General features: G+C 37.7%; 1 long non-coding RNA gene across 1 annotated transcript in view; it reads left to right on the plus strand.

The window, feature by feature from the left end:
• The window catches only part of LOC120099659 (uncharacterized), a 99,610-nt gene extending 91,620 nt beyond the window's left edge, over window positions 1-7,990 (plus strand). The window contains exon 6 of the long non-coding RNA XR_010062084.1: window positions 7,541-7,990. This is a non-coding gene — a long non-coding RNA (uncharacterized LOC120099659). The remainder of the gene's footprint in view (window positions 1-7,540) is intronic.
• The last annotated feature ends 360 nt before the right edge of the window (window positions 7,991-8,350 follow it).

The following is an 8,350-nucleotide window of genomic DNA, read 5'->3' on the forward strand; positions in this document are numbered from 1 at the left end:
GGGGAACACTTAGACCATCAGAAGGGCAGAAACTCCTGAGAACTCTGCTCACATTCCTGACAAAAAAAAAAAAAAAAAACACCTGGCTCCATCTGGGCCTCCTGTTCATAGTGACCTAGTAGACATTTCTGGTTGCAACTCTCATTGAGAGCTGAATGGCAGCCTGAGAAGCAACGTCAGGCCTGAGACCAGAGGTGAGGACAACTATTCTGCTCTAAGTGACCTGACTAGTGGATTCAGGACATGCAAAAGCAGAACTCCTCTGGGACCAGGCACTTCCAGTTTCTAGCTGGCTCCTGAACCTTGCTGATCCTGGCCCAGAGCTCCCTGCTCCTAGACGATGTGGGAGAGAGAGCTGATCACCCAGGAGTCTGGGCAATACTGAGCATACAAGGCACAGAGACCGCAATGTCTGCCCACCATTACCCACATCTCTGGCCCAAGAAAAACAGCATAGTGCCTTGGGACCCAAGAATATAGGAGGAGTAAAACTGCAGGAGCACCATGTTCCAGACTGTGCCTGGATCTGAACAGAACTGTCAAACAGCTCCCTGCACACAAATCCTGAAAGTGGAAGAACTAGAACTTCAGAGGAGCAGACATTCCTGGGAAACCAGAGGAGACTACTCTCTGCCCAGATTACTGGCTCAATAGGAAAACACCTTGTGCCTTCTGTGCTCCCTCCCCCCCACAGAAGGATATAAGAGAAATATGTGAAGTTCCTTCCGGTTCCAGCCCACAGGGACAGCTGAAAGCCAGTGGACAGGAAAAACTGCATGCATGAGGTAAGAATTCTCTGTTCCCATAACTGGGTAAAAACAAAATGGGAAAACATGTCTACAGCAGTCCTGACACATGAGCCTACTGGACGGTCAAGCCACTGTCAGAAAGAGCAAGACAGGCTAACTCCAGAGAAACCTGATGTATAGAGGCAATAACAGGAATTCAAACAACAGAAATCAAGACTACTTGGGCTCATCAGAGCCCAAATCTCCCAACAATGCAAACACTGGATATCCAAACACACCAGAAAAGCAAGATCTAGATTTAAGTTCACATTTTATCATGATCATGGAGGATGTTAAGGAGGTCATAAATAACTCCCTTAAGAAAATACAGGACAACAGAAAATACAGAAGTAAACAAATAGAATCCCAGAAAGAGGGAACACAAAAGTACCTTAAAGAACTAATGAAAAAAAAAAAAAAACAGGAGAAGAAAATGAACAAAAAAATCCAGGAGTTAAAAATGGAAACAGATACTATAAAGAAAGCACAAAGGAAGACAACCCTGGAGATGGAAAACCTAGAAAAGAGACCAGGAGTCATAGATGTGAGCGTCACCAACAGGATAAAAGATATGGAAGACATAATCTAAGGAGCAGAAGATTCCTTGACACAACTGTCAAAGATAATGTAAAAAAAAAAAAAAAAACAAAAAAACTCCTAGCCCAAAACACAGGAAATCAAGGACACAACAAGAAGATCAAACCTAAGGATAAAAAGGTATAGAAGAGGGTGAAGACTGCTAACATTAAGGGACAGTAATATCTTCCACAAAATTATAGAATAAAACTTCCCTAATCCGAAGAAAGAGATGCACATAAACATACACAAAGCCTACAGAACTACAAATAGGTTGGACCAGAAAAGGAAACCCTCCCATCACATAATAGTAAAAACACCAAATACACAAAAAAAATAAAAATATTAAAAGCAGTAAGTATATGTATAAATAACATATAAAGGCAAACCTATCAGAATTACACCAGAATTTTCACTAGAGACTATGAAACCCGGAAGATCCTGGAAAGATATCATACAGACCCTAAGAGAACAGAAACGCCATCCTAGGCTACTTTATCCAGCAAAATTCTCTATTAACATAGATGGAGAAACCAAGATATTCCATGACAAACCCAAATTTACACAATATCTTTCTAAATATCCAGTAATACAAAGGACACTTACTGGCAAATCCCAAAACAAGGAGGCAAGTAAAATCATAAAGCAAGAATTAATCTTTTCACAACAAAATAAAGAGAAGGGAAGCACACAAACATTAACTATTCTCCAATTATGAAAATAAGAGAAAGTGATCATCGCTATTCCTTAATATCTCTCAACATCAATGGACTCAATTCCCCACTAAAAATACACAGATTGACACACTGGATATGTAATGAGGACAAAGCATTTTGCACTACAGGACACACATTAGAGACAAAGACAGACACTACCTCAGAGTAAAAGGCTGGAAAATATCTTTCCAAGCAAATGATCTGAAGAAGCAAGCTGGAGTAGCCATTTTAATATCATATAAAATTGACTTTCAACCAAAAGTCATCAAAAAGCAAAAGGAAGGACACTTTATATTCATCAAAGGAAAAATCCACCAAGATGAACTTGAAATCATAAATATCTATGCTCAAAATAAAAGGGCACCTGCATACATGAAAGAAATCTTACTAAAGTTAAAAGAACATATAGCAGCATGAATAATAAGAGTACGAGATTTCAACACCCCATTCTCACCACTAGACAGATCACGGAAAGAGAAATTAAACAGAGACATAGACAGACTAACAGAAGGATTAAACCAAATGGACTTAAGAGATATTTAGAGAACATTCTATCCAAAACAAAAGGATTTAACTCCTTCTCAGCCTTTCATGGCACTTTCTCCAACATTGACCATATAATCAGTCAAAAAGCAGGCCTCAAAGGATATGGAAATATAGAAATAATTCCATGCATTCTACCAGACTACCATGGGCTTAGGCTGTCCTTCAATAACAATCGGGAAAGAACACCCACATATACATGGAAGTTGAATAATGCTCTACTCAATTATAACTTGGTCAAGGAAAAATTAAAGTAAGAAATTAAAGACTTCTTATAATTCAATGAAAAAGAAGGTACAATATACCAAACTCTTGGAACACAATGAAAGCTGTGGTAAGAGGAATACTCATAGCTCTGAGTGCCTGGAGAAAGAAACAGGAGAGACTATCCATCAGTAGCTTGACAGCACACCTAAAACCTCTAGAACAAAAAGAAGCTAATACATGCAGGAGTAGGAGAAGGCAGGAAATAATCAAACTCAGTGCTGAAATCAACCAAGTAGAAAAAGAAAAGTGACAATACAAGGAATCAACAGAACCAATACCTGATTCTCTGAGAAAATCAACAGGATACATTAACCCGTAACCAGACTAACAGGAGGAAACAGAGAGTGTGTCCAAATTAACAAAATCAAATATTAAAAAGGGAGACATTACAGCAGAATCAGAGGAAATTAAAAAAAAAATCATTGTACTACAAAAGGCTATGTTCAATGAAACTTGAAAATCTGGTGAAAAAGGACTACTTTCTAGACAAATACAAGGTGCCAAAGCTAAATCAGGAAAAGTAAACCATTTAAACAACCCATAACTCCCAAAGGAATACAAGCAATCACCAAAACTCTCCCAACCAAAGAGTCCATGATCAGATTGGTTTAGTGCAGATATCCATCCAAAATTCATTGAAAATAACGTAACAATACTGTTCAAACTCTTTAATAAAATTGAAACAGATGGAGTACTACCAAATTGCTTTCATGAAGCCACAAATACTCTAATCACTAAAACACAGAAAGACCCAAAAAAGAAAGAGATCGTCAGACGAATTTTCTTATCAATATTGACACAAAAATACTCAATGAAATTCTTACAAACCTAATCTTACAACACATTAAACAATCATCCACTATGATTAAGTAGGATTCATCCCAGGCTTGCAGAGATGCTTTAATATACAGAAAACAAACAACATAACCACTATATAGCAAACTTAAAGATAAAAACCACATGATCCTTTCATTAGATGCTGAGAAAGATTTTGACAAACTTCAACATCACTTCATGATAAAAGTCCTTGAAAGTACAGGAATTTAAGGCCCATACCTAAACATATATAGCAAATGTGTAGTTAACATTAAACTAAGTGGAGAGAAACTTAAAAGAATCACACTGAATTCAGGGACTAGACAAGGCTGCCCACTCACTCACAACTTATTCAATATAGTTCTCAACATCTTAGCCAGAGCAAGCACACACTGAAGGAGGTCAAAGGGATATAGATTGGAAAGGAAGAAGTCAAAATAGCACTGTTTGTAGTTGATATGATAGTATACTTAGTGACCCCAAAAGTTCCACAGGAGAATTACTAAGCCTGATACACAATTTCAGCAAAGTGGCTGGGTATAAAAATAACTCTGCACAAAAGCTAAACAAGCAGAGAAAGAAACTAGGGATATGACACTCTTCACAATAGCCTCAAATAATATAAAATATCTTGGGGTGACTTTATCCAAGCAAATAAAAGATATGAGCATATGAGCAGAACCTCAAGTCTCTGAAGAAATTGAAGGAGATTTCAGAAGATGGAAAGATCTCCAATGTCCATGTCCTGACAGGATTAATAGAGTAAAAATGGCCATTGTACCAAAAGCAACCTACAGATTCATTCCAATCCCCATCAAAATTCCAATCCAATTTTTCATAGAGTTAGACAGAAAAGTTCATAAATTCATCTGGAATAACAAAACACACAGAATAGCTAAAACTGTCCTCAACAATAATGGACTTCCTTGGGAATCATTATCCATGAACTCAAGCAGTATTACAGAGCAATAGTGATAAAAACTGTATGGCATTGAGACAGAGGCAGCCAAATAGACCAGTGGAATAGAACTGAAGACCCAGAAATGAAACCACACACCCATGATCACTTAATTTTTAAGAAAGGAGCCAAAATTATCCAATGGAAAAAAAGATAGCATTTTCAGAAAATGGCGCTGGTTCAACAGAAGGTCAGCATGTAGAAAAATGCAAATTAATCCATTCTTACTGCCCTGTAGAAGGCATAACTCCAACTGCATCAAGTACCTCCACATCAAACCAGATACACTCAAACTAATAGAAGAACATTGGGGAATCATCTCGAACACATGGGCACTGGAGAAAATTTCCTTAACAAAACACCAATGGCTCATGCTCTAAGATCAAGAATTGACAAATGTGATCTCATGAAACTACAAATCTTCTGTATGGCAGAGGACACTGTTGTTAGGACAAAATAGCAACCAACAGATTGGAAAAAGATCTTTACAATCCTACAGCAGATAGAGGGCTAATATCCAAAATATACAAGAACTCATGAGTCAGACTAAAGGGAAACAAATAACCCTATTGAAAAATGGAGTTCAGAGCAAAACAAAGAATTAACAGCTGAAGAATTTAGAATGGCAGAGAAACACCTAAATAAATGTTCAACATCTTTAGTCAAAAGGGAAATGCAAAACAAAACAACACTGAGATTCTACCTCATACCAGTCAGGATGGATAAGATGAAAACTCAGGTGATAAAAGATGTTGGTGAGGAAGTGGAGAAAGAGGACCACTCCTCCATTGTTGGTGGGGCTGCAGACTGGTACAACCATTTTGGAAATCAATCTGGAGGTTCCTCAGAAAATTGGACATTGAACTAACTGAAGAACCAGGTATATCTTTCTTGGGCATATACCGAAAAGATGCTCCAACATATAAAAAAGACACATGATTCACTATGTTCATAGCAGCATTATTTATAATAGCCAGAAGCTGGAAAGAACCCAGATTCCTTCAATAGAGGAATGGATACAGAAAATGTAGTACATCTTCAAAATGGAATATTACTCGGCTATCAAAAGCAATGCCTTTCTGAAATTCATAGGCAAATGGATGGAACCAGAAAATATCATCCTGAGTGAGGTAAACCGATCACAGTAAAACACACATGGCATACCCTCATTGATAAGAGGCTATTAGCGCAAATGCTTGAATTACCCTAGATGCACAGAACTAATGAATCTCAAGAAGGATGACCAAAATGTGAATCCTTCACACCTTCTTTAAAACGGTAACAAGAATACCCTTGTCAGAGAATAGGGAGGCAAAGTTTACAGAGGCTGAAGGAATACCCATTCAGAGCGTGCCCCACATGTGGCCCATACATATACAGCAACCAATCTAGATAAAACGGATGAAGCAGCAAGGAAGTGCAGGCCAACAGAAACTGAATGTAGATCTCTACTGAGAGACAAAGCCAGAGTATGGCAAATACTTAGGCAAATGCCAGCAGCAAACCACTGAACTGAGAAAGGGATCCCAGCTGAAGGAATCAGAGAATGGCTTGAAAGAGCCGAAGAGGCTCAAGACCCCATATGCAAAAAAAAATGCCATAATTCCTTTTCTTTCTACTTGGTTGATTTCAGTACGGAGTTTGATTATTTCCTGCTCTCTAGTCCTTTTGTTACATTTGGTTTTTATTGGTTCTGAGATTTCAGGTGTTCTGTCAAACTGCTAGTGTACCAGAGCTCCTGTTTCTTTGTGGAATCTCTCATAGCTATGAGTTTTCCTCTTAGCATTGTTTTTTTTTTTTTTTTTTTTTTTTTTGTGTTCCCAAGTTATGCCTTCATTGTCATTAAATTCTAAAAAGTCTTTACTTTTTTTTCTTTATTTCTTCCTTGAACTAGTTCTCATCGAGTAAATTATTCTTCAGGTACCATGTATATGTGGGTCTTTGGTTGTTCTTGTTGTTATTGAAGACCATTCTTAGTCTGTAGTGATCTCATAGGATGAATGGGATTAATTCAATCTTCTTGTATCTGCTTATGCCGGTTTTGTGATGGATCATAATTTCAGTTTTGGAGAAGGTACCATGTAGGACTGAGAATAAAGTGTCAGGAGCCATAACAGGACAAGCTAAAAACTAGCAGGTGATCATCCTCAGATGGACAGCCTCGGATTATTTTATAATCCACAACTGGTTTGCCCTTATTAAGCAAGGCTGTAAGGGATTCATTTTGGGAAAGTTTCCTGCTATTGAAGTGCTATTCCTGTTGTTATTATTAGATATATATAACAATCCTTGAGTAAGATCACACACATTTGGAGCAGATCTCTGCAGGCCACAAAGTTGTACTGTCCCACAGTGATGCTATACAGACAAATAGATGAATCTTTAGTCTTAATAATGATCCTACAATAATTCCTAATATTATATCAATGGTCATTTAGCTTTTTATAATGGGACTTCTATAAGTCTCTTTCTAATAGTCAAAATTGCAGTGACAACTCTGCCAGTCTCCCAGGTATCACCAGTTAATTGTTCTGATATAGTAAACAGTCTTTCCCCTACTTAGGACACATTCCAAGAGGTTGCAAAACAGTTATCAAGAGACATAAAAAGAGAACAAATGATTTGTTACAGGTGCAAGGACAGAGGATAAGATATTGACTGGGTTTATCTGTAAATAACTTCTCTATCAACTATGGTTTTGGATATTCAGTGAACCTGTAGAGCTGACACTGGTGATGAAGGTTTAGCCAGATAATTACTCCTGATGGATATTCACGTAAACATTCTCGGTTGTAAAATTGTATATCAATTCATGCTTTGATCTTTCATATGAAATAGTGATAATCATTGTAACACGTGATCATGTATTCTGAAAGATGTTTAGGTGCTGAGGACAAAGAGAAGACACACAGAAGGACTGAGACAGAAGGTCTGAACTGGAAGGACAGAGACAGATGGACTGGGCTCGATAGTGGCTGAGCTGAAAAATCCGGTTTGAGATAAGGAGAACTGAGCTAAGTAGAGCTGATACAAAAAGATCTGGGCTGAGAAGAAATGTAGAGAGGAATAACTTATGTAACATAAGAGAGCAATCAGCAGAATGCAGAAGAAAAGAGGAAAAAAGAAGAAGCTGGAAAGAAAAGAAGGTGCAGGCAGGTTTGTCCTTACCATGGGACAGAAAAGGTCATTTCTTAGTACTAATGGAGGCTTAGTCTTGTTAAAAGGAAGAAGTCTTTTCTCTTACAAACTTGGGATGAATAAACTTAGCATTAAAAGGGTAGAAGCGATTTCTTTCTCTCTGAAATAAAGATTGGAGTCCATCTTTCTGCACTGGTCCTTGGTCTTTTGCTCAATATGCATATGTAAGTATGGATGTCTGTGTAAGTATGTAATTATGAGTTTTTGTGTGTAAGAATGTAATTGTGAGATTGCATGTAAGTTGGGCCCAGCTGAATTTGAGAGGAAATGTATCAATGCACGTTTATTGAATCCAGGTGTGAAATTATGTTTATGCATATTTGACTATGTAAAAGTTTTACTTCTGTAATTGCTATGCACTTCTCATGGTTTAGTAGAAGTTTATTGCTCCAAGCTTCTCCCTAGCCTGACAAGCAAGAAGCATAAGGACAAAAGGGAAAAGGCTCCAGCAAGTAATCCTCTACTTTATCTCCTGCTGTTTTAGAATG

This window comes from Rattus norvegicus (genome assembly GCF_036323735.1).
Source record: "Rattus norvegicus strain BN/NHsdMcwi chromosome Y unlocalized genomic scaffold, GRCr8 chrY_unlocalized_15, whole genome shotgun sequence".
Classification (NCBI taxonomy): domain Eukaryota; kingdom Metazoa; phylum Chordata; class Mammalia; order Rodentia; family Muridae; genus Rattus; species Rattus norvegicus.